At 35.6% G+C, this 26,866-nt stretch overlaps 1 protein-coding gene across 3 annotated transcripts in view; it reads left to right on the forward strand.

Moving 5' to 3' along the window:
• ENOX1 (ecto-NOX disulfide-thiol exchanger 1) overlaps nt 1-26,866 on the forward strand; it is a 366,224-nt gene that overhangs the window by 22,154 nt on the left and 317,204 nt on the right. For 2 of the 3 annotated variants that reach the window (XM_074299169.1, XM_074299168.1), the window contains exon 2: nt 4,192-4,340. The gene's annotated coding sequence lies outside the window, so the exon portion shown is untranslated. Of the gene's footprint in view, nt 1-4,191; nt 4,341-21,544; nt 22,194-26,866 lie in introns of those variants that run through there. The other variant, XM_074299167.1, reaches the window with a different exon arrangement.

The following is a 26,866-nucleotide window of genomic DNA, read 5'->3' on the forward strand; positions in this document are numbered from 1 at the left end:
AAACACACACACAACAAAAACATATCTTGAAGGTGCAGATATTTTCTTTGCCTAGTAGCATCAACAACCCTAGAATTTTTTTAAATCTCACATCAAACCTTAGTTCACTCACAAATGATATGGATGGTTGAAGGAGGATATCAGTATGGACTAGAGTAGTCAAAAATAGATACTGCAGAAGAATTTATGAATTTGTTTGGCTTGAAAAATATACAGGACTTAAAAAGTCCTCAGAGGCGGAACATATCACAGGGAGGAACAGTAGAAATGAAGGCAAAAAAAATTAAGACTGATGATTATGTAGGAGGAGGATAGGAAGATATCTGTAGAGAATTTGTTCTGGTAATTCTAGATCTTCTATAATTCCATGATAAGGAGATTATAAGTAATTATTGAAGAGATTTTGCTTTGGAAAGAAACAGTGATTTGAGCAGAACAGGAGCATAATTAAAGTTGATTTTAGATAAATTTTGTGGTAATATTCTAGACAGATTTGGAAGAAGAAGGGACTACAGGAATAAAGATCCATTGTAAACTGATACAGGCCTGGCGTATGGTAGTAGCAGTGGGAATAGAAAGGGAAGAAACAGATATACAGGATATTTTTAAAGAAGAATGGACTAGACATGGAATATAAAGAATGAAGGGAAGGAAGAAGACAACGGTAACTTCATTCCCTTTGCTTCTTCTGCTTCTTAGCATAGGCAGAATTCCTAGAGATTTTTAAGAGTATGGGGAGTTCATACCTTGTTATTCTTTATGACCTTCCACTCAATGCAATATTACATTTGGTAGTTAACGTAAAACATCTAGACTTGATGATCTCTTAATGAAGGGAATCATGAGGAAGGAACATATTTTAAATAAGTAAATTTTGGAATTCATTAAAGCCAGAATATGAGAGAAGCATTTTGGTTTTTGAAGAATATGAGACTATTCATTAATGTGATAACCTATATTTAGTAACAAATGATAGATTAATTTCTTGACTTTTGGAAAATGGAATCAGAGAACCATAAATTTAGAGCTAGAAATGAACAGAAAGACTATCTAATCTCCCTTTTCCCTCCAAGTTATAGATGAAGGACTCAGGGTTAGAGGGGTAACATTCAAATATGGCATGCAGAAGAATATCTGGAGTTCAAATCTTATCTTTTGACTTCAAATCCACTAGATTTTGTAGTGTCTCATACTTCCTCCATCATTCTCGATGCTGGCAACAATTATGTATCTTTTCATTCCTCTGTCCAGAATAAAAGAAGGGGTCTAGTTTCACTTTACAGTGACAGACATATTTTCCAGGACAATACTCCATAAAGGTCACATTGGAGATTTGAGTTGCAAGTTATATGATTCAAATTTAGGTCCGAGTTTTTAAAATGCAGTGATTCCAGCTTGCCAAATTCCATTAAAATCCATGGTGTTAGGTTGGATTATGAAATAATGGACCAAGGATCCAGGGGGATATTGTACCTTCATTGGCAACACATAGAGATTTCCAATTTTGCATTGTTTGCTGAGCCTGTATTATAGTTGAATTCTGATTTTCACACCAAATCCTGGAATGATGTTTAATTTCATGGGCTGTTTCTGCCAAAAGTAGTTCATTTTCTAGCTTATCAATTATCATCAGAGGATTTATTTAACCACTTAATCCTTGTTATTTGTGTGAGGTTATCCTTGCTTGCTTGAAATTCACCAGTGGCAATTCTTTGAGGGTGTGGGGATGTGGGAGGAAGGGAGAGCTAAGAGAGCCTGGAGGCAAACTTGAAATCTTTGTTAAAAGTCTATTAAAAAACCCACAAAACCTCAGAATATTCTGGAGCTGAGCTCTCTGTCTAGTTTTGTGGGTTTAGTTTGTTACCTACCTTATCCCTTTTTGTCTATTTCTTTCCTCCTTCAATTAAAGAAGCACTTTGAGGCTTTAGCATGTATCCCTAACCCTTTGTTCTTTGTCCCCAGCGAGATGGGTTAGTCTATTCTTCAAAGGTACTTCAAACTGGCTCCTTTTTGTTCATTTCCTTCCTGTAGTATTTCCACCCTTTAGTTCTGCAGAACTCAGAAATACCAGCAGCCTTCCCATTCCTGACACTGACATTTTATTCATGACTTGGGTTTCCTGCTGCCAAAGAATGAATAGGCTACAAGTGACCTTCTTGCTCCTATCATTTCATAGTTCCCATCATAGATAGCAGGCTTCTCAAATATCGCATGGAACATGAGTTTGGAGCCCTCCTTAGACACGGTTTCCCTCGTGGCGCTGAGTGCTGGGGATTGGATGAGGGCAGGTTGCAGTTTTTGGTTGGTGGGCACTGGAGAGATTGGGTTTCTCACACTTGTGACACGCTGTGATAAGCATGAGTTGCTGGGACTACTCATGGTTCACATCTCGCCAGGCTGGCTGGCAAAGGGTGAGTTACACCATTCTGTACGCTGGCTTCTGGGACCTGAGTAACAGGCAAGCCTTCCCACAAATAGAAGTATATGGTGACCATGAATTTCTTCATCATGGGGGAAGAAGATGAAGGGAAGAAGGAAGGAAAGAGGCTTGGTTCTGGCGACTACATTTTGAGAAGGATATTGGCAAATTGAGTCAATTCAGGAGAAAACTAAAATGTGAAGGTTGAAGGATATGGAAATTAAGACGGAGGATGTTTTAATTAGAGAAAACTTGGGGGGATGTGATAGCCATCTTCACATATTTGAAGAGCAGTTGAGGGAATGAGATATTAAATTTGTTTTATTTGTCCTCAAATGGAAGAAGAGGGAACAGTGGGTAGAAAGAACAGAGTTAGATTTCACCTGATTTTCTGATTTCTAACAGCAAAATTTTCTAATTAGTAGAGTTGTCCAACAATGGAATGAAATTCCTAGGGAGGAAGGAAATAAATATTCATTATTGATAGTTTTCAAATAAAGACTAGGTGATTATGTTTTTATTTTGGGGCAGTGGGGGCTCAAGAATGTTACAAAAGGAATTTATGATCAGATAAGATTTGGACTTGATGACTCCTGGGGCTGTTTCTAACTTTAAACTATCCCATTTTATGGTTCTTATTGCATGGCTATGAATAAGAGCCTCATTTTTCTCATCTGTCAATTGGACTAATAATACTTTTACTACTTGCCTCCCAGAGTTGTTTTAGGAATAAAACACTTTATAAATTATAAAGTTCCAGATCGATATGAGTTATTATTTTTAAGCATGATTATGTATTATTAAAGGTTTTGGGGGAAACTTTTTTTTTTTGCATCATTAAAGTCCGGTATTACTTCATATTGATATACACTAACAGTTTGGTATCGAGCAGACGATATTTTAGGAGGAGCAGGGAGGATGGAAGAATAACAGGAAGTTGAAAATTTAATTCTTCAAATACTCAAACAATAGGTAAACAGCTACAGGGTCAGAACTAGATTTTCAATTAGTTGTCTCTGGTTAAATTCGTTTGTTGCTATTCTTTTTAAGTTTGGAGGAAGAACATGGCCGTGACAGAAATAACAATGTCTTTTTTGTTTTTGCTTTCAATAATTTTATTTGAAAAGTGCTGGTAGAAACTAGATAGATTTATTTCTCTAGTGTTTGAATAGGACAGTACAAGCTACATTTATCAATTTAAAGCAAACTATGAAAGATAATCTCTTTTTATAAAGAGAGGTCTAAATTAAGTAAACCTGACCTAAAAATAGTGATGTCTGTTTTACTAACAACTTCATTCTTTAAAGATCTGCTTGTCTGTCTTTCAGTCTATCTATACATCCACCCATCTATCTATCTATCTGTCTATCTATCTATTTCTATTTGTTTATCTGTCCATCTAAATATGTATCTCTCTTTGTCTTTATCTACTTATGTATTTATACCATATCTGTTTATCCATCTGCCTACTCATTTTCTTATACATTTATTTGGCTGAGCTGTAATTTTGCTTCCCTTTTCAAGAATATTTCAAGTTTTGTCCTAATATTATTGTTAAAATAAAGCCCACTCAATTTCTGTGTTACAAAATACTGTTACTTTGGGCATTTTCCCCCCAGAACCATCAAATGCAAAATTATTTTTACCTGTTAATCTCTGGACTAGGTAGTTGCACAGCTAGTGTTCAGTTTAATATGCTTGGTGAAGATTGTTATTTGACATGTTTTTAACCCTCTGTTCTTTCACTGATATTCTTTTTTCTTTATTTCTAGAGACATTCTGGTTATGTCAGAACTTCATGCAAGTCTTGCATTGTTCTGTGAGCAACTTCCATTTGAAAAATTCCTGTGAGTGCATCCTTTTAACCAAGTTCTCAGAGAACAGAAAGAGCCCTGTTTTCTGATGTTCTACAATTTTTAAGGTATGTGTAAATTTTTCATTTTTATTAGTGAAGTGGGCATTAATTCTATATTGTTTCAGACTTATGCAGCAAATTTCAGTTGACAATGTTCAGTTGTGAACTGAGGCAAAGTGAGGGATGAGGGAGAGGTGCAAGTCAAGATATCATTCATTGGACTGGAGCTGTCAGTTTCCTTGGTGTTGAAAAGATGCTATCTGGTAGACTGGCACCCATTATTATCCCTCTGTACTTTCTGGATCATTGTAAAAATTCTAGAAACCAAGGGCCCACCAATGTACTTTTAAACCAAGCATGTTTACTTTACTACATCTCAGGTTTTTAGCTGCATTCTGTAAAAACTAAATGCACGTATATATAAATATAGACAGAGAAAGTCCTTATTAATGCAAATAATCCATGGAGTGGTCATTTTATTTGATTTTTTTCATTATAATTTCCATTTGGCTAGAACCAATTACTATGTTTTATATGTAATTATAACTTAATAATAAAAACACTGCAGAGAAGTCATTACTTGTACTAATTATGTGTGTATGTATGTATATATACACATCATATGTGTATACACACAATATAAATTTATATATTTATATCTTTGATAGCATTTGTTTGAAACTGGAATAGTATTATCTGTTTGGGCCCTCTATTAAATTTCAGTTGGTAATATTCAGTAAGATTTTGAAGTGTGAAGGTTAATCACTGAGTCAGAATAAAAAGTTAGAAGGAGTGCATCCATACCTTTATTCAGGAAAGGTTCATTAAGCACTCATTCTGTGCTAGGGTTAGAGGACATACAACGATAAATTGTACACATGAATATCACAAGTTTATTGCTCATCACCAATCTGGTAGTCTTGGGGTTCAGTTACACTGAACAGGGCCCGAATATAGGAAAACATCTCTTATCCTCAGAGTTTATAATCACATATAGTTACATGACACCATTTTAGCTGCAGTTACAAGTCATATAACCAAGCTCCCCTTCTTGAGGGGGGAGGGATGTTTATTAGGAAAACAATAGAAGGCAATAGAGCATCTTATTTTTTGAGTGGATGCCTCTGTGCTTGGTTCTCTCTTTTAAAGAAAGTGTATTTCTGTGGCTTTGCCATTTTCCAATTGGACTTAAGCAATAAAGCAGAGCTAGAGACATTCCAAGTCTTGGATTAAAATAATATACATAGTGAAAGATGATGACTAGAAATGTTCTTGACTCAGGGTTCTTCCAACAATGAATATAAAAAATAAGAATATAAATATTATAAATAATTGGTAAAAAAACACATTTTAAACATATATGTCTGTGTAAGTATCCTAAAAATTATATAAAAGCATAAAACACAAAGAAAAAATGTTGTAGGAGTTGCTTACTTATAGATCAAAATTGCTTATAATTTAACTTTTTTTGGCAAACATTTTCAACATAAAGATAGCTGAAAATAAAACACTTTTATTTTGAAAATACTTTCCTGGTTAGACCTGGTCAAAGGCTAAATTCACTTTATGTGTGGTTCACAGAAAGAAAAATCAGCAGGGCTTAGGGAAAATAGTCAGTGTAGTAAATGGATGAAAACTAAATGAGGAGCAAAGAAGGAGGGAGCATAGCATTCTCCCTGGAATGACAAGTCTTTTTTCCACAGGCATCCATTTTATTTTGTAGGACTTTTATTCTGTCCACAGTGACAAATGTTTTCTCCCTTAATAGCCCTTTACTGTTGGTTTTTTTATTTTATTTCTACTGAGAAATCAAAGTAGATTGCACTGCAACGTATGGGCCAGATTCCAGTTTTCCCACTGCACCCTTCATCTCTGCGCCACACACTTAACTCACTTTGAAGAGCAGAACAGGGTGCAGAGGGAAATAAGGATTTATATCTCCCTCCTCAGGGCCCTGTTCTATTGTTTCGGGGGGATGCCATTTGGATGTATAGTCCATGGAGTCACAGGCATGGAAGGGCCTGGAGAAGTCATCAAAACAATTCTTTCTCTTCAGGCAAGACTATACTTAAACTATTCCAGACAGATACGAATCAATTTATTTTAAAGCTCTTCATATCCAGGGATTCTAAAACTTCCTTTAGTAACTTATTCTTATTTCCCCTGTCTTATAACCCTCACTGTCAGAAAAACCTATATCATTTCTAACCTACATTCCCTATGTTGTGCCTTAAATTCATTTCTTCTTGTTCAATCTCTCCATGGAGATGGGGAACTTGTGGTCACTGTCCACTGTATAATAACCTTTTCTGTATTTGAAAGCTATTATTAAATCAGTTCTGCTTTCTGTTAAAATATACCCTTTCTTTTTTTCCCTTAATAGATCTGATTTTTTGAAACTTTTCATTATATTTCATACTTATATTACTAACCTCATAGAATTGTTGTGGTAAAAACATTTTGTAAACCTTAAAGCTCTATATAAATAAGATATGTTGCTAATGATAGCTGTTTTCTAAATCTCCTCAAATGCTTTATATTGTTATATTAAGTTTAAAAAAACCAGACAGTGTAGGTCAAACTTTTTATATGTAACAGTATCTATATTAACTGGTTCCTATAAAAGAAATATGTCATAAACACAACAAAGATATAAATCTTCAAGAAACAATAGAATATAAAAATTGGAAAAAAATCAGATACTATCTACTAAAATCCCATTCATTTTGCAGGTAGGAAAACTGAGGTCCAGAGAGATTGTGTAGGTACAATAAGGAGTAGAACTAGTGGGAATTTATTACTATTTGATATGAAAATATTGATGTAGGAAGATCTATATCAGAAAATAAAAGAGGAATGAAAATGGGATGGAAGAAGACTGACAAAAAAGCAAGGAGGGATGGCTGGAATAGAGTGAAAAGATCAGGGTCACATAAGGAAATTGGAGGAGATATATGCTAGGTGTAATGAGTGCTTTGGATTAGACCAGAAAATCTGAAGTACTGATGGCGCGCACCCACGCGCATGCGCGCACACACACACACACACACACACACACACACACACACACACACACACACACACACGGCATTTTCCCATGACCTTTATCCATTTCTAACTATCTCTTAGCTGCTGCTGCTGCTTCCTTCCCCAGGCAAAGTCAGTAGAAGCTACTCTGATGATCTAATTAGGGTCCACCTGTGGGAAAGAGCCAAAAAGAATGAAAGGTTTTTTTGATATCCCATTAAATATCTTCCATTAATCCCTGTACTGTTTTTTTTTTTATCCATTGGTTTGCACTCAAAGCTCTTGTGTAACTTTCCTGTCCTGTCCACCTTATTCTTTATCTAGCAGTATAGAAATCAAAGCAAGACCAATCCCCACCTTCCTAAAATTTCCTTAGGCCCTGGTCTCTTAAAGTAGTTACTAAAATACTACACCATTTTTACTAATACTAATGCTTTACTAATACATTGTAGGTGCTCAATAAATGCTCATTGGCTGACAGATCATGCTAAATTATAACAATTGATTTTTTGCCATGCTTTAAGCTTTACAATATGTACATTTTCTCCTTTGATTCTCATTTGATTGACATTTCTGTGAAGTAAGCACTGTTGGTATTATCCCCATTGTACAGATAAAGAAATGAGGTTGCAAGAAGTACTTTTAATAGTCATACAACTAGCAAGTATTTTCTAATAGAGTCAAACTAATGCCAGGTCCAACATTCTTTGCCTTATGTTGCCTAAATTCTCCATTAATATTCCTTTCTTCTATTTCTGCCAGAAACATACTAGCCAGACCAATAGATCATTTGATTCCATTATGAAATATTTCCTAATATTGAATTCAGAAGAGCAAAGTGAAAGTAAGGATCCATGCAGAAAACTAAGCTCTGCTAACATCTACCAAGCTTATATTTTAAATAAGTAGCTGAAAAGACAATTAGGGAAAAGGCTTATTTTCTTTGTTTTCTAACAAAATGGGAATGAATAAATTCAAATATATAATTATAAATAGATAAGATTATCTATAATAACCTAAAACATCTCAATCTATCCATCCACCATCTATATCTATCTATCTATCTATCTATCTATCTATCTATTCATATATCAATTTGTCTCTGTCACTGTCTCTGTCTCTGTTTCTCTCTCTTCATCTCATAAGGCTGCACTAATGGAGAGAAGGAAAAAAACACCAAGAAATTCCCTTTTTCCTCCAATTGTTCAATGATTGCAAACTTTTTGAATACATTCTTGAGCAATATTCCATAATATTGAAGAGCCATATTTCTTTGTATGTGAAAGAAGCTAAGCATGATGGACTCTTTGGAGGTTCTCATTTCCTGAAATGCAAGGTAGTATGAGTGCCAGCTCTGTAAAGATGAAGGAATAAATATTAGCTTTATGAGATTAAGTTCATATTCTAGTTGAAAAATAGCTCATAATAAAAGATACAAGGATGTAATATAGAAAATTATGGACAAATACACTCCTTCCTTATGGGCATATATCTAATCTACACATCCAGAGACAGTTTTCTTGTAAAATCATGCTTGCGGCATAATACAACTTGTGTCTGTGATATATTGCTCTTCTTCAGTTAACAATATATCTTAAGTGACTATCTCCTTACCAATGAAACATTTCAGACATCTTTTCTCTATATCTTGTTAAAGAATTCTCTAGTTCTCCATATTGTTGATTGCAAAAATGATATATAATAAGAGATTATCCATTCTGCAAGTCTTTTGGGTTCTGTACCTGTTTATCCTGACTTTACTCTCCTCCCTCAGTGCACTCTCCCACTCTTTGAACATTTCATCTCTTTGGGAATTACATTAGAAAATGTCTATTGACATTTTTAGTAGAAGTCTTTATGGGGAAAAATCAATGCTTTTCTTCACAAAATACCAGCACTTTAAGTGCATGATAACTGTTACTGTTAAATCTAGATGAAGATATTTTTGGAGGCAGAGAATGTTAAAGATTCACATTAACTCTTACACTCCCACTTCTGGTTCATAATTACTAAATCCCATTAATAGTAACTAAATAATTACTGAAACAGGATGTTTACTTATTTGTGTTCAGATTACTTACTCTTTCCTAAAAATGTCCCTGGCAGGTGTTAATTAAAAGCCAATCAATCAATATGCAATTATTAACTACTACTACAAGGCATTTTACTTAATTCCTCTGATCAAAATATACCAACCAGACTCTTCTCTATTAACTCATAGTTATTCCCCTGCACTGAGTCAAAAAATTATCAACCAGATGGTCTCAGAGTCACAAAACCATAGAATGAGGCAGAGGTTTTCCTTTTGTGTTGGTGCATAGTACTTGCACCAATACTTGGTGCTTACTCAGCTACTCAAATGGATATTCGATCTCATTATTTGGATATTCCTTCCAAGATGCTGAATGCATCCTATCCATGCCAACTCATTCTGTATTACCTTAGTTCGCTATTGAGGTTACTCTAACATATGGAAGCCTTCCTTGCTTCTTCCGGACTTCCTAAAGACAAACTCACCAAATTCCTTAGCCTGTTCACCTGTCATCCCTCTCCTTCTCCAAAATAATCAGCCGATCATCTATGTCTACCATTCATTTCCCTGTTCTTGGAAATTCTTAATTTATTATAATTTGCAGCCTATGCATATGCCATAATGTGTCTCTCTTTTGCTCTGTTGTGATCATTTATTTTCAATTCTTCAGGGACTTTTTTGCTTCCCATAGTAGGTACCAAGTGAAATGTTTGTTCACTTCAGTTGAATAAAATAGATTTTCAGAATTTATTCCATTCCACTTTCTAAGTCCTTACAGTACCCTCCCAATTCAATAACATATATTTTCCTGCTTTGAGGAATACTTTGCTTATTCTAGATTTCTACCTTTGTGTTTCTTCTATTTTTAGGACCCTAACCATCTATCTCCTTCAGGATGGATACCAGTATGAGAGCATATCATCTTGATATTAAAATTTTTAATCAATATATCTTGGACACTCAAGGAGAAATGAATGATTTTCCCTTTTTCTCCTGCCAGTTCATTTCTACAGTCTAGTTTTATTAACTATTTGTATTCTGCAAAAGTTTCTAATATGACTTTCTAGATTCATTAAAATGATCACAGTGTATGAGATTGTGTTTCGAGCAGAAGGAGATGAAAGAGTGTAGAGAATTTTTTGAAGAAGAGAATATATGATCAAAGAAAATTGAGGATCCCGTCCAATTCTTAATCCTTGAAATGTTTTTATATTTTGCATTCCGTTCTAAAGGATGCTTCCTCAAAGTCTTACTACTCAATAATTTACATATTACCTAATTATAGAGACTGTATCTCATTCATCAGACCAATTCTCTTTTATGAACCATTTTTTAAAAATCAGCTGAGGTAAAATATTTTTTCTAAATATTTAAAGATTTCTGAGATACCTGAAGCTCAATTTGTGTTTCTCTCTGCCATCTTGAAGCAAAATGGGAGCCACTAAAATATTTCAAATGTAATTTTAAAGTAATTTCTTTGAAATTTGCTTTATAGGTATAAGTTAGAGAGACTCCTTACTGAATTACATGGAGACTACTAATTCATTAAATCATTCATGAGTTTAATCTTTATTCCCACTAATAGCATAGAATCTTGAACTCTTAAACTTAGTGGGATGTTGATGAAAACTTTAAAATAGCTCTTCTAGAAGCAAACACTAGAGTGTAGAGAGCTAAATACAAGTGTGTAAAACTATCCTTCTTTAAAAGCTTCTGATGTTCTACATTAGCACAGTCTCAATACAGTGTTCTCAAATTCCTTCTGGGAGATCAAATTGTACAAGACATAGATAAATAGTCTACTCTCTGAAATCTTGAAATTGCCTATACATTTGAGGCTTTAGCCTGTTGTCAAGTTGTTTTCCAGAATTTGCTGCTCGATAAGACTTGGGTTTCTATTCAGTTAATGATAATCTGGAGTGTAACTGCCTGCTGAGACCATTGACACTAAAGCTGCAACTTTTGAGAGGATTAAAATTAAAAACAAACAAACAAAAAAAAAAAACCTATGTTAAAATATAAATGTAAGAAATGGCAGATGTAGTCTCAAGCTCAATTTTTCCTTTTCCTTTTCCTTTTTAATTTACTTATTTATTGACCACTTGCCAAGTACATTTTTCTATAGTTTAGTTTCTATAGTTTAACCGTACTTGAGTAATTTTCATTTGTCTTTCAAGTATGCAGGTTTGGATTGGCTCATTCTGAAAAATCAACCGAAAATCAATTTTTTCATATGTCTTGTCGATGGCTTTCTGATAAACTGAGATTTTTGGTGCCACGTTCAGTTCTGTGGCAGACTTCTGTAGCTGAACACAAACTATTTTTAGAAATCAGATTTCTGTCAGAAATGCTGACTCAGCTTTACCTACTGCTCCTCTGCTAGAGCATCCCCATACTAGGTGGGCTTTCTTATATGGCTAGAATCAATCTTACTTAGCTGACACGTATTTTTAAAGACTACTTTTGACTTTGCGGAGGCATTTCCCAAGCCAAGATAAACAGTGTTGTTTTCCAAACCACGCAAATATGGTAATCCAACATTCTGTATCACAGTAGACCTCATGGGATTTTTTTTAAGGTTCTCACTGGTTATTCTTTGTGGGGATTTTGACAAATTGTCTATTCCTTTATTCTGGTGGGTTTCTCTGTGGGGGACATGCCATAGCTGGCATTCATGTAATCCATCTGTTTGTCCATCTGGGTCCATGCACTGGAGTGTGTTGTGTGTATGGCTCTCTTCAGGGTGAGCCAAGATAAACAGTTCTCTGCAGCTCACCATTTCTAAAAAGTAATGAAAATTGTATTGCTCTCTCTTGAGCCTGTAGTCCACAATTGGGGTTGACTTAAATAATAATTGCGATCAACCTTTTAAAGTAACGGATTTCCTATCCTTTCTATCTCCAGCCTGCCCTCATTTTCAGGATCTTGGGAACTACCCTTTAGAAAATCTCTAATTTGTATAATGAAAATAATTTGGAACTAGATGTCCCAAGTTCAAATATTGGCTCTTCTTGTGTGATCCTGGGAAAATTATTGAATTCCTTTGACTCTTAAGTTCCTCAGTTGTAGATTGGAGTAGACCAGTTTTGTCAGACTCAGGTAGAAATGGGAAGGATCCCTGTGGGTATTGACTTAGTTTAAAATGTGATGTTATCTATGTTCTCCCATCTTTTTATTTATAGTAAAGTGCATCCTGATATTGCCTAAGAAAGCTGTGATTGTAGGAGTGGTCTGACAGGAGCTAAAAAAAATGTTGACTGCAGAAGATGAAGAAGCTTATCTGTGTATGGGGCTGTCATCACTATTCTAAACTTGTTTCCTTTAGTATCCCAAGGGGTGTAGTGGGGGGAACATAAAATGGACAGCTGGAAAGGACGCCTGGGGCGCAAGTAAAGCAGGATTGATTGAGCCTAGGCAAACTCACTAATAAGCTTTCCAACTAGAAGTAGATTGAAGTTTTGGTAGAAATTGAAAAGGACAAGGAGCCAGTGAAAGCTACTAAATGGTTCTCAATACAAATGAGTAAATCAGTAACCATTTTGGATAGAAGGGCAGGTGGACTTGGGGTTGTTCAGAAAAAAGTCATCAAGATTTATCTTTCACACATCTTCAGATGGTATTTGTCTAGTGTGGAGGTGCATCAGCTGGGTGATGTGGCAAAGGAATTAAGGATGTGTAATAGCCCTGTTGCCAACAAAATATGAATTATTTATAAATAATGCTAATCTTCAAATTTACATCTGCATAACTGGAATAACTGCTCACAGCTTAGTGAAAATACAATATATTGTTAAGGGAACTTCCCGTGCTAGTTGAAAGGCTGTTGTGAAGATGCCAGCACATTTGGATATACTTTCAGGAAAATCACAGCAGTGACTACTAATACATCTCTTTATAATACTTTGAAATATATCTGGGGAAGGGTACGCTCTCTACAAAGCCCTTTATTTCAAATAAAACATCTTATTTTCAGTACTTTAGATGCAAGTCCAAAGCAGATTTAAATCCCTTTTCTACCGAATGGTTTCATTTTATCTGCTAATTCAGACACACCCCTACTCTCTGGCTTGTTTTAGCTTTTAAAGGCTATCATCAGCACTGGGAATCTGATCAAGCATGCACATTTGCCTGGCTACTAAATATAAACAGTCCCATTCATAAGCAGTGCACTGTTCTTAAAAATTTTTTTGGGGGAAAGACAAAATTGGTTGTCAGGGCTTGAGCAGGAAATACCAAAAACGGACAAATGCTAGAAAGTTGGAAAATGTTAGGTTACATATGCTTTCTGATGAGTGATTGGGGCATAGAATATGCCCCACCAAGAAAAGGGGAGGTCTTGAAAGGTTAAAAATTAGTGCAAGGGAAACTCCTGCTATTTTGATAAAAGTATTACCTGAATAAAAGGAAAAACCTTATATAAAATTCCAAGATAAATACAGTTGTATTACTTGTAAGTACATACAGAATCTTAAACTAATCACTAATCAAAGTCTTGCCAAGAAGAGTGCCTCTCTGGCCTTTGTTAATTGATAGCATATTTGTTTACTTAATTCTCACCCTTTCCCCCATATTTTTATTCTGATATGGTCAGGGGAGTACTTATTCAAATCCCTGGATCCTTATCCACTGCTTTCCTCAGAAGCCTTCATTTTCAAAGTAATAGTGACTCACCCAGAATTGGACATACGTCAGCTTTTTTCTGGCTTCCTCAGTTCTTCACCACTTAGGCTGAAGAATTCCCTTCACAAGACATATGTGTTTGTGGGAGAGATCCACACAAAGAAAGGGAGTCCTGCAGATGATTTTCAAGTGACTGAAAATTGATGTTTTATTTGGGACTTCCTTCCCTTTCAGAATTAATGAGTGATAAGCAAGACTCTTTAGTTCAGGGAAAGACAGGTAGCTGCTCTAATGTGACATAGAAGTAAGTGCCTAAGGGACCCATGTCCCACATCCCTGAGTTCCCTGCCCATGGCAGTTGAAGTATAACAAAATAAATGTAGGGAGGGAGTGGATGATTGGTAAGTGTAAATGGAGATGTGGCTCTACTAGTTTTCTCTTTCCACTAACCCCCCCAAAATAGCAAGCTGTCACAAAAGTCAGCAAGCTGACTTCCCTTTTTAATCTTTATCAGAAACACTTCTCTAAGTATCTGAAAGATGCTTTTCTAAAACACAAGTGGAAGTTGAATTATATGGGAAAACTATTTTCTTGATATTTTCCCCTGAAACTGGAGGTTTGCTTTAGTTTTCATAGTATCTAGAATCTTAGAAGTAATCTAATTCAACTTTCCATTAAGCATCCCTTCTACCCTAACACTGGCTGGCATTGTCTACTAGTTTTCCCTTTCCAATAACCCCCCAAAATAGCAAGCTGTCACAGTTCCTTTGACTTCCTTTTTTTATCTATCAGAAACACTTCTCTAAGTATCTGAAAGATGCTTTTCTAAAACACAAAAGTGGGAGAGGAGTTGAGTTATATGGGGAAACTATTTTCTTGATATTTTCCCCTGAAACTGGAAGTTTGCTTTAGTTTTCATGGTATCTAGGATCTTAGAAGTAATCTAATTCAACTTCCCATTAAGCATCTCTTCTACTCTAACACTGGCTGGCATTGTCTTCTTAATAGCATTTCTTCTACCATTTTCTGTGACTATTGTTTTCCTATTCCTGGAAGCATTCTTTTTACTGTATCCTTTCCTATTTTTAATACTTTTAGCCACGGGGAAGTCAATAGTTTAACAAAGCAGGCAGCTCATTTAATTTTTAAACAATTTCTAAATGTGTTTTCCTTCTATCTGGCTGAAATCACCTTCCATCTCTGTGGTAGTTAAGAATAGCTTTCCAGCTTTCTGGACCTAACTTTCCTTGTGCCGGGTATTTTTCACTTTAGAAATGTCCTTCTCCCCCCCTCCCACTTTACCCTTCCTTGTACACAATACAAACACACATAAACACACACACACATTGGTTTTCATCTGCATCCTTGAGATAATGAGATCTTGTCAAGTTTTCTACACTGACTTAGGAAAAGTAACAAGACTGGCACTTTGTGCACCAGGACAGAGGGCATCTCATACCATCATTGTTCCCCTTCCTTTTCTTCCTGTTACTTCAGAGAGCATCTCACAGCAAGATTTTTCTACTCTGGGCAAATTATGAAGAAGCTAGTTCCCACCAGAAATTTGGTTCTACATTTGTCTTTCTGGTGATTCTGATCTGGATATCTCTTTAACTGTGAAGCCCTCTTCAAATGTCCTGACTTATGATTGTCTCAAGTATTTTTTTTTTTTGTGAGCTCTTATAATAGCCTTTGACATTACTGGCTCATCTGCTTTGTCTTTGCAAACCTCTCAGTTCCCCAAAGCAACTGAAACAAGTAAACACTATAAAAGAACTTGTCCAGGTCAAATAACTATGGTAGTTTCTTTCTTTGTGTCCCCAGCAATAATAAGCACATGCCAGGTATATAGTAAGTGCTCAATGTTTTTTGACTGACTGATTGACTTTGATTGTACTAAAGTTCTCATGGTTAACTTCAGTCTAGCTCCAATCTAAATAATCATAAGATAATATGTTTTAATTCAACAAGTTTTCATTGACTATACATGGAAACCATAAAAGTGTTCCAAAATAATTTTTGAAGCATCTGACATCATTATATTTTGGATTAAAAATTTGAAATAGCTTTCAAAATTATACTACTGATAAGATTTTCCATCTAGCTATTCTTAGAGACCATTTCCATTCATTTAGTTGTACTACATGAACTTTATAACTTGGAGATTCCATGATTTTGTGCTTTTATATTGAGCGCACGCACACACACACACACATACACACCACCACACATATAATACAGTACTATTTTCTCAAACAATAAACCAGTATTAAAAACTCCAGCTATATTTATTTGAGGTCATTTATAACTCTAAAATAAGAATATATCAAAGGAATGAAATTTGCTTCTTAACTGATGATTTTTTAAAACATTATTTTTCCAAAAGGGGAAGACCAAAAAATTAATATCAATTTTGCAAAAGGTTTGCTAATACAATATGTCAGAAAACCAAATAGAGATTTAAAGGATAATTTATAAACTTTAATAGTGCTGGGCTTTATCGTTTTTAGGCAAATATGGCATTAAATTCAAAAATATAAAAATCCGTGTTAGCAATATGTCTTTTGCAACATTCTGAAATATTTAAGATAAAACTATATAGGAGAATAATGTTTAAAAAGATAGTTTTGCTTAAGCATTTCTGAGTAGAAAAGAGGAAACAATTTAGCTGTACCTGTTATTCTCATCATATAATTCCTTTTGCTCATAAAAACATGGAACTAGTTAAGCTATTTATAGAAGAAACACTTTAGATTGTATTTTTGCAATGAATGCTTGAAAATCCAAGTAAAATGTACTTTGAATAAATGATTTCTGAACTTTCTATATGTCCACTACCTTTACAATATTTAAGGTGATCTCCAAAAGTGTAGTTCCCAGTTCTTAGGAATGGGAGTGAACGGGATGCCAGATCGAGAAGTCTCTTTAGGATATTATTCTCCAAATGTTCACTTTATTTTTCTTCTCTGAGGCCCCACTCTATTCATTCCAGTGGCATCTGGCAGGTTCTTGAATATTTTGCTGGGCCCAGCATGTAGTATATTAGAGTTTTCCTGGAACAACAGCCAGGGAAATACCATTTCTAAAAATATACTTTATAGAGTTTGGGTTGTTTGTTTTTAATTTTTTGTTAAAGTGTATATGATATTAGTTTTTTCATATTAGTGTCCCTGACAAATGATATTTATTCAGATGAAAGTCACAACAAACCTGATACTCTCTGTGCATAAACTACTAAACAATTGAACACGTTTGCAAGTTCAGAAATTTTATAAAAAAGAGTCAGGTAGAACAGCATTTCCCTTCTGTTGGCTTTTGGGCTTATTTCATTGGGTTTTGCTTTTAAATTAGCAGCTTACTTGGCTTCAGGTACACACGAGCGGCTAAGCTACATTTTTGTTGACTTAGGCGGGTAGTATGGAAAATAGCAAGAAATGTTGCGTGTATAAGGGGATTGATGGGTAAGCCTGATGGGTGTGGCTGAAATGAATAATTTTACCTAAAAAGTTAATATAAGATAAACCAATACAGAAAACATTTAATTCCTTCATTTGTAATGTTCTCAAAGCTAAAGAGAAAAATATAACACAGCCTACATAGTAAAGCTGAAGCAAAACTAGAGGACCATAGTATCAATTAAGGAACTCGACATCAAGCCCAACAATGTAGGTTGAAAGGCCTGGGGATAATCTAATAAAGATTGGTGGAGAGGGATTGAGGATGGCAGGGCAGAGAATGAAACATGGTGATTCCCCTTTAAGAATTTCACAGAAACAGAGTTCAGGTTCAAGTTGTATTTGAACAAGAATCCTTAGAACCCAACAAGTGGTCATTCAGTTTTTATTTGAAGAACTAATATATTATTTTTTTAGTTATTCTAAAATAAAATTTTATGTTACATTTTTTATTATAGCTTTTTATATACAAAACATATAGGATAATTTTTCAGCATTGACTTTTGCAAAAACTTCCATTTCAACTTTTATCCTCCTTCCCTACATCCCCTCCCCAGATAGCATCATACATGTTAAATATGTTAAAGTATATGTTAAATGCAGTATATGTATACATATTTATACACATATCTTGCTGCACAAGAAAAATCAGATTTATAAAGAAGGTAAAAATAACCTGAGAAGAAAAAACAAAAATGCAAGCAGACAATAACAGTGGAAATGCTATGTTGTGGTCCATACTCATTTCTAGTAGGAGCTAATATATTATTAAGTGAATCCATTTGTTCTGATTGGCTCAGCATATACTTATATATGTATATATTAAATCCTCTGTAAGGTCCTTAAGAGCAAGAGTTGTTGGAGATAGACCAAGATGGTATAAAAAGTAGAAGACTACGCCAATAGCATCAAACCAAGCAGCGATAGGAAATCCAAGGAGAAAACACAGGGAGTCAACAGCCATTTCCCAAACCAGGGAGAAGGAATAGGAGCCAGCCATCAGCTGTGTCTCTTTGACCCGAGAACTGGGCTGTGGATCCAGTTTGGACTTAAGAGCAAATCTGGAACAGTGCTTAGAGATGACCCTTGGCCTGTTCCAGGGCAGGAGGAGGTTCTGGATTCCCAGGGACGAGGCTTGACTTGCAGAATAGGAACAGGAGCTGGCCAGCCTGCAAGCACTACTGACTCCGGAGCTGAGGTGCAGACTCAGTCTGAACTTGGGAGAGTTCTTTGGATAGGTAAAGGACTCACCTGGAACTTGGTTCCAGGGCAGAGATTTCTGATTAAGCTGAAAGTAATGGACGGAAGTTGCAAAGAGGCACATTTGAGCTTGATGTAAAAAAAAAGCCTTGCTAAGAAGTATGGCCATCCCAAGGTTCAATGATAAGTTCATTTTCAGATCTTTAAAACCAGAGAGGATTCCTATTCCAGCACACATTGGACTCTAGGTTTTAGAGGGAGGGCCTTTTTCCCATCACCCATTCTATGACACATAATTTTGCCTTATTTCTGTATGCAGCAATTTAATTCAACAATCATCTATGAGGAACCTACTCTGTGCAAAATTCTGTGTAATTTATAGGGTGAAAGTCAGTTTAAGTACCCTGTTCTTGTGGAACCTATAGTTTTGTAGGCATATTGGACCCACACGTAGATAGATGTAATAGAAAACAATGTGTGATATTGTCCCAGAGGAGAAAGGAGATCATCATTAACTGGGCAGGATCAAGGAAAGCCTACTGAGGGATTCAGCATTGGAGTTCAGTCAGTGGGAAAAGTAAGTGAATTATAGGATAAGGAACAATTTGAGCAGACATGAAGGTGTGTTCTGTACGGTACCCCACTTAGCAGGAGCTTGGAGTGGAGTAGCGCTCCAGCCTGTTGTTAGATTGTGGAAGTCCTTGCCTGGTAGGTAATTAATTTGAACTTCATGTTCTCATCAGTAGTATTTTAAACAGAGATGTACCATAAGTACATTGTACACAAGGGAAGTCTGGTGCTGGTACATGATGTCTGACAATGCCATAATGGATGAATACAAGTAGAGAAGGTGGTCCAAATGGAAACTATTGCAATAGTGCAGGAAGGTTATACTAGGACTGTGGCAATAAGAGTAGAGAGAGATTGAACTAGAAGGATTGATAAGATTTAGGAAGTGATCAGATATGAGAGGTGAGGGAGAGGGGAAAACCAAAGTTAATATCAAGGTTTAACCTGGATGGCTAATACTTGCAGAAATGAGGATGGCAAGAGGAACAGGTTTTTGAGGAAAGATGGGACATATTGAGTTGTTGATGTTAACCAGGTTTTCTCTATGAAAAAAGTATCCTACCTATAGGCAATTAGACATGGACCTAGAATTCCAGAAAGAAGTTGATATTAGAAGCATAAATATGGCAGGCCTGAGTAGAGATAGAAGTGAATGATTGTTCAAGGAATTAAGTAAGGGTAAAGGTAAAGACTTCTTAACTAAAGCTTGAAGAATATCCACATTCTTGAATCAGGAAAAGAATAAGGAGGCAGGAAAGAAGATTGAAACACATGAAATGAATACTTTCTTCAGCTAAGTGTTTGTTGTTATTTAGATATTGATAAACATGATCAAATATTAATATTTCTATATACAAAGAAAAATAGAAAAATGAGGAATATGTATGCCCATCGTTTTACAAACCTTTATTATTTAAAGTTTGGGTTTTTTGAAGCATGTAATACATTCAATATATTATTGCTATTCTTGTTGGTATCTCTACCTGAACTTCCTTTTATACATTTGTGAACAATAGATTTACACTTTCATGTGCAATAATTTTTTATTGTATTACATTATGGAAATGATTGTTTTATCCTATAATTATAGAGGATAAAATGCTAGAAATATTTAAAGAAGACATTCAGATATGGCCTTTAGACAATCTTTTTCTAATTTTAGTTGAAAACTATTCAAATTAAGTACATTATTAATTTATTGGAAAGGGAACAATAATATAAAAACTACTAACAATAACAATATAATACGAATAATAAATAACAGAACAAAAAGACTCCTGAAATCCTAGTTTCATGGTTTCACATCTTGAGGATTGCAAGGAATTTTTTGAAGTTGTCTGGGCCATCTACCTCAGATGGAGTCAAATCAAAAAGTTAGTTAGTTGCTGTAGCTTTTGTAGTTTTTGTAGAAAAGCTTCCTGGGTGGTGAGCTTTGGTTTGGGACTTTTATTTTATCTCACAGAATCCCGGAATTTGAGACTTGGAGAGGGCTTCACCAGCCATCTGGACATGTTCTTTCGCAGATGAATTGGTTGGCTTGCACTAATATGGATCGGAGCCATCATTTCATGCTGAACCTATTTTTCAGAAGGGGAGATCTGGTATCCTCTACTCTATACCATGCTGGTGCTATCCAGACATTTTCCTTCTTATTTTAAAAGGCTGAGTCCTAGAACTCTCCAAACCTGGGGCTGATAGTAAGTCAGTCCCAAAGCTGGCATTGTTGAGAATTTCCTCTGCTTTTTCTTTAGAAAGCTGAGTTATTTCTGCATAGAAATGTAGTGTTTCTTTCATGGGGATACGTAGTTAAGGGAATGTGAACTTTCAATATGCCTTGGAAACAGCTGATCTAAGATTTAAATCAAGGAACCTAGGGTTTAGGAATCCAAGGATTGTCTATGCTCACCACACCACGAGTTTGCCTCTCTTTCTTCAGCAATATAAAAGAGGAAACTATTTTAATAAGCTTTTTAATAATTTTGGCAGAAAAGTATGTCATAGTGGCTATAAAGTTGAATTAAGTCCTAAGTTTGAATGTAGAAGCAGCTACATCCTCAGTTATCCCCAGTAGCTCTAAAAATGAGCATGTCCACAACTCCCGGAGACCTAAGAGACCCTAAAGATTCACCATCGTGTAAACTCAAGCTGTTCAGCGAGCTCTCCTCATCAATCCTCTGCAGGTCGAAGCACTTTGTATGTTTCCAAGGGCTTTCATTACTGTTTCCTCATTTGGATCATCATGAGAATAACTAATACTCTATTCTGCATACATCAGCCAGGCTCCTGAAGTACCACGGATTTCTTGTCAGAGGTTCCGTAAAATGACTTTTATCCTTTTTTTTTTTTTTTTTTTTTGGTCATCTATTGGCTACTTTCCCAGGTTAATCAGCAGATTAGTTTCAGTTGACTAGTTAACCTAAATCAGCTGTTTTACTTTTAGGACTCATCAAGGAGAACCAGTGCTTCCTTTGTTTTAGCCAATATAGATTTATGGGGTATTGAGGTTTAGGGGGAAAATATTGTCTTTTTGTTTTGTTTTGTTTTTTGTTTTTGTTTTTGTTTTTGTTTTTTGGTCTTTGAATAAAACAGTACTATGTATTATGGGCACTTTAGGGGAAAGTAAACACACTGTCATGTTATTCTTCTAGCCAGTACACATCTAGCTTAGTTGTCAATAGAAACGGGAGCAGACATTTGTCTTCATTAGTTATTCCAAGGTGCAGCTTTTTGGATGCAGGTGGCTCCACTGTTCACAGGCACGTTAATTTGCCAATTATTGTACCTGCAGCTCCGCATAGATACTGATTAGTTTCACATTTTGCTCAGTGGGCAGTTTAATGTTCTTGTCACCTTAAATTGAGCTTTAAATGTACAGAGTGGGGGAGAGAACGTCAAAGCCATTGTTACAACTTGGGGGCAACTTCTAGGAACTCACAGACTTTTTGAGTACTGGTGTTGAAAGGTCTGGGAGAGTAATAGAAGAACAAGCTTAGAGGCTGAAAGACTATCAGAAAGGTAATGTGACTCTTAGTTTAAAAGAAAAACCTATAATCATTCAGTCTTATTTTCTTTAACAAAAGTGTGATTTGCTCAGATTCTAAGCCCAAACACTCACTTGCTGGTGAGGATCACTGTCATTTTTTAGTCCTTCCAAGCCTTCGAGATCTGTACTTTAGTGTATGGGGACTCTCCACCTAGTGGCATTGGTACCGGTCCCTGGGGGGTGTGGACATGCTCAGTTTTAGAGCTGTTGGGGATAACTGGGGGTTTAGCTGCTGCTGCATTCAAACTTAGTAGATAGCTACTCTCCTGGGTAGAGGATCTTAGTGTATTTCTGTAACCCTAAACATTCACTATTTATGGTGAGAGGCAGACTGCTGCCCATTAGACAAGCTGCATCGTATCTCAGGTCGAAGTTTTTCCATTTTAGTGTGATGGTGCTCTCCCTTGGCAAAACACTCGGGAATCTAGGATCCTCTCCACACTACATGGGGATATCAAATAGCCAAATAAACAGGATTTGAAAGCCAAGGACCTGACTTAAGATCTCAGCTTCACTGGGAACCATTTGTGTAATTTAGCCAAATAATATGATCTCTCTTCAGTTTTTGTGTCAATTTCTCATCTCAGCTTCTCATTTGATATCACCTTCAGTTCCTTCATCTATAAAATGAAGACCTTGAACCAAGGGTCCCCTTAGGCCCCTTTCAGCTCTTAAATTTGGGGATATTCTATAGTACAGTAGGAAGTATATTGGATTTGAAATCACAGTGTTTGGGTCTGAAACTACCAATTATTACCAGGATAATCTTGGCTAAGACAGTTAACCTCTTAGGTCACAGTTTGATCCATTTTTAAAAAGTTATAGTTAATAAATATTTCTTAACATAATTTGATTTGAGGGAGGATGGACCAGATCACCTTTTAAAGGCCTTACCATTCTTAATCTGTGATTCTATGAGATAGGATTTCAGGAGAAAACTAATTTTGTATGACTCTCATTCCAACCATAACTCCCTTATTTAAGGAACCTGAAGCAACTTGGACTTTCTGAAAGCACAGAGTATATTGATTTAGTTATAAATCTAATGAACAAAGTCACTTACCTGCTTCCATTTTAGTCAACTTTGCAACATCCATGACTCATTAATGCATTCTCCTGAAAAATTACCAGGAAATAGTTCTTATTGGAAAAACCCAAAACCACACTGAACATCTGCTGGTGAAGGTATTCATTAGCTCTGTCTGCTGTTCTTTTGGCTAATTGCCTGGGAGTAAAGTTGATGCATTTATGGGGGCTTAACCTGGTGCTAGTATTAGCAGAAGAGATCATGTAATGTTTGGAAAAGAAACGGGAAATGTCAGGCATGTAACATCCCAAACATAAACTTTATTTACTACTCTCTTGAACAGTTTGTTTGCCTATAATATTGTTCACACAACTGATAAGAGAAAATGTATTTAATAACTACTCAGTGCTAATATGCTGTAGTATGCATGGCTGCCTAATTTAATTTATCTCTGATTAAGCCTATTATGTTTGAGATCACTTTACAGAAGAGACTTTTTTTGCCAGCTGTAAGCTTATTTGAATTGTAATATAAGTTAATAATGTGTGAAATAACCAGCGGTGCCTGCTTCTAAATGTTAATTTTATCAAATGACTTCCTGAGTTAGTGCATACACAGATCATTCATTGGCGTGTAGTTGGCATGTTATTGATTTTAGGAGGCATCATGTAGTAGAAAGACTGTTCAGACTTAGATTCAGAAAACTTGAATACAAGGCTTTACTCTCTCACTTAATAACTGTTTACTTTAGCAAGACTTATGTTCCTTAAATAATTTTCTCCGTTGGGAGAGGTAGAAAAGGAAAATAAAGGGATGAGATGTTTCATTCTCCAGAGCCCATTACTCATTAGATCATATATTTAGATCAAGAAGTAGTTTAGAGATCATCTATTCAAAATCTCTCAATTGATTTTGTTTTATTTTATCTTCAATCCAGCCATTTTAAAGGTGAAAAAACTGAGGTACGGTCAATATAAATCAATTATTTAAATAGTAGGCAACAAAGCCAAGCTTCTAACCCAGATCCTCTGTCTAAATCGGGGATAATTTCCTCACATCATTGCATTACAAATCGAATGGGAAATTAACATTTGACATTTTCATATTGTTTACCACTGTTGAAGAGAAGTATTGTTATATTACTCAGGCTTCTTTTATTTGTCGATTCCCCCTAAATGCTATCCAAGGTTTAAGGAATGTTCTAGGAAAATCTCCACTTAAATTCCAGATCACAAGCCCCCACAAATATTTCTTTTATAACCAACCATTTATTACCAGAATAATCTTGCATAAGACATGTAACCTCTTGGGTTATAGTTTGACCCATCTTTTAAAAGATATATAATTAATAAATATGTCTTAACATAATTTGATTTGAGGGAGGATGGACCAGATAACCTTTTAAAGTCCCTTATCATTATACCAAAGGACACAAATTAGTTCAAAGTGAAAGATTTGTAGGGAGACCTAATAAAGAGTAGATTTTGATCTTTTGCTGGGGAAAAGTGGGAGAAAGTCAACAATCTTTCAAGAATCTAACTGGAACAATTATCACCATTTTATTATACACAATTCTTGGATGACAAATATATCTAAAAGAACTAGTGAAAGAGTTATAGTCTTCCCTGTTGGATTTAGTAACGCTAGTATCCTTTGAAGTTGAGTATTTGATCACCCTGAAGAGAATGGGTCAATAGTCCAGCTGGATACCTACTAGAGAACGTTAGAGATGCCCAGTGGTGAGTTATTGATATGCAATGCCTGGTGGGTTTCAGCTAAGACAATTTTAGCAAAAGACACTGGCATTTTTGAAATGTTAAAAGCATTAAGTATCTCCCTGTGTGTGACTTTGCCACCTCTTCTTCTCACAAGTACCTTCATCATGAGTTCCTCGAGGCATGATGCCCACATGTGATCACTATAAATACCATGCTCGTTTGAGTGTGTATGGGAGATAGCAATTTCAATATTTTAGGGGTAATGAATGTTCTGTTGCTTTATTTACATTGTTATTTAATTAAGTATTTTATTTTTGAACTAAATGTGCCATCTGACTAGGATAAAAGTAAATGCATTGGGGAGTATCCTTAGTCATATTTTGGAGAGTATTTTGACCCACGAAGTATCTTGAATCTGGGATAGAATATGAGCAATGTGGGGTTGGGTGGGGGAGTCAGAAGGAAATAATTAGAAACCTTAGCAAAACAAAAGACAACAAATACTTCACTTCATGAACACCTATCTGACCTGTCCTACATGTTTTTACATTACTGGTTTAAGAGGGAATATATGTTTAGAATACATGAGACCAAGGCCACACACATGAAAGAAGACACAGGTAGTATAAAACACAAGACTAGAGCTGTTTGATTTTGCTGCATCCTTCCTTGGATAGCTGCTGATGGCACTTGCTGTTTTCATGATTACCATCAGACTAATGACTTATTTTTTTCAGCTAATGCAATCTGCTTGGATCCTGTGCTGGTCTAGCTTCTCTACTGCATTGCTATTTCTTGATGTCTTTGATGAATTGTTTTCAGTTGCTACCAGCTGCTCTCTCTCCACTAAATTGTAGTTGCTACTAAGGTTCTTGGTCTCAAAGGAGAAGCATTTCAGCCCTTTTAGCTATGAGCCCCAGGGGCTATTTCAACTTTATGTGATACAGATGCTTAATCAATCAGGTACCAGAGAAGTCTTTTATATTAAGTCTACCTATTTAGCTTTCTTCTGCCTCTGTAGCCACTCCTTACATTCTGTATACTCTTTGAGCTAGGATAAAAAAAAATTCCTTTTAAATACCCTCATGCTCTGGTTCATAAAAAATCACCCCAAGAACTTCACTACTAAGACTGAAAATGGATGGGAAAACTGGCAACTTTGCCCTGCTTTTCAAACTGGAAAAAGAAGTCATAGCACTCCCTACATTTTAAAGACTGTTTTAAAACCTTTAAATAATGCAAGACCAGATGACAAGTAGGTGACTTAAGAGATTGCCAATAAGTTATAAAGCATTTCATGCCTATGTGTGGACATGTTTATTGACACATGAATAGTGAAAAGAGACTTGTAATCTTGCTGTTCTGTGCATTGATCTCTTAGGTAATGACTACATTTGGCCTTGTCTACATAATTTGACTGAATCAACTATTTTCGACATCATTCTATTTTACACTTATGGTAGCTGATTGCTGAGTCAATGATTGAATTGTACACAATCCAATTTGTTTGCTCAGCGATTTGCTTTATTTCATTGTAGACTTTTGGAAGTACATGTAAATCTTAGGGGAAAAAAAGTTAAAGTTATTGCTGAGGAGTAGAACATTTTTGTTTTCTTTTGTTTTTAAAGAATGTAGCTCCAGGGGCAGCTAGATGGTACAGTGGATAGAGCCCTGAATTCAGGAGGATCTGAGTTCAAATTTGACCTCAGACACTTAACACTTCCTAGCTGTGTGACCCTGAGGAATTCACTTAACCCCAATTGTCTCAGGAAAAAAAAATGTAGCCCCAGACTGAGTTTTAATAATCTCTGATATATTTGTGATCAATCAGATATCTGCTTATCATGGAATTTTAGAATTACTAGGCATAGTTTGATTAAACCTATGTATTGGTTGGTTT

The sequence above is a fragment of the Sminthopsis crassicaudata genome, chromosome 3 (genome assembly GCF_048593235.1).
Source record: "Sminthopsis crassicaudata isolate SCR6 chromosome 3, ASM4859323v1, whole genome shotgun sequence".
NCBI classification, from domain to species: Eukaryota; Metazoa; Chordata; class Mammalia; order Dasyuromorphia; family Dasyuridae; genus Sminthopsis; species Sminthopsis crassicaudata.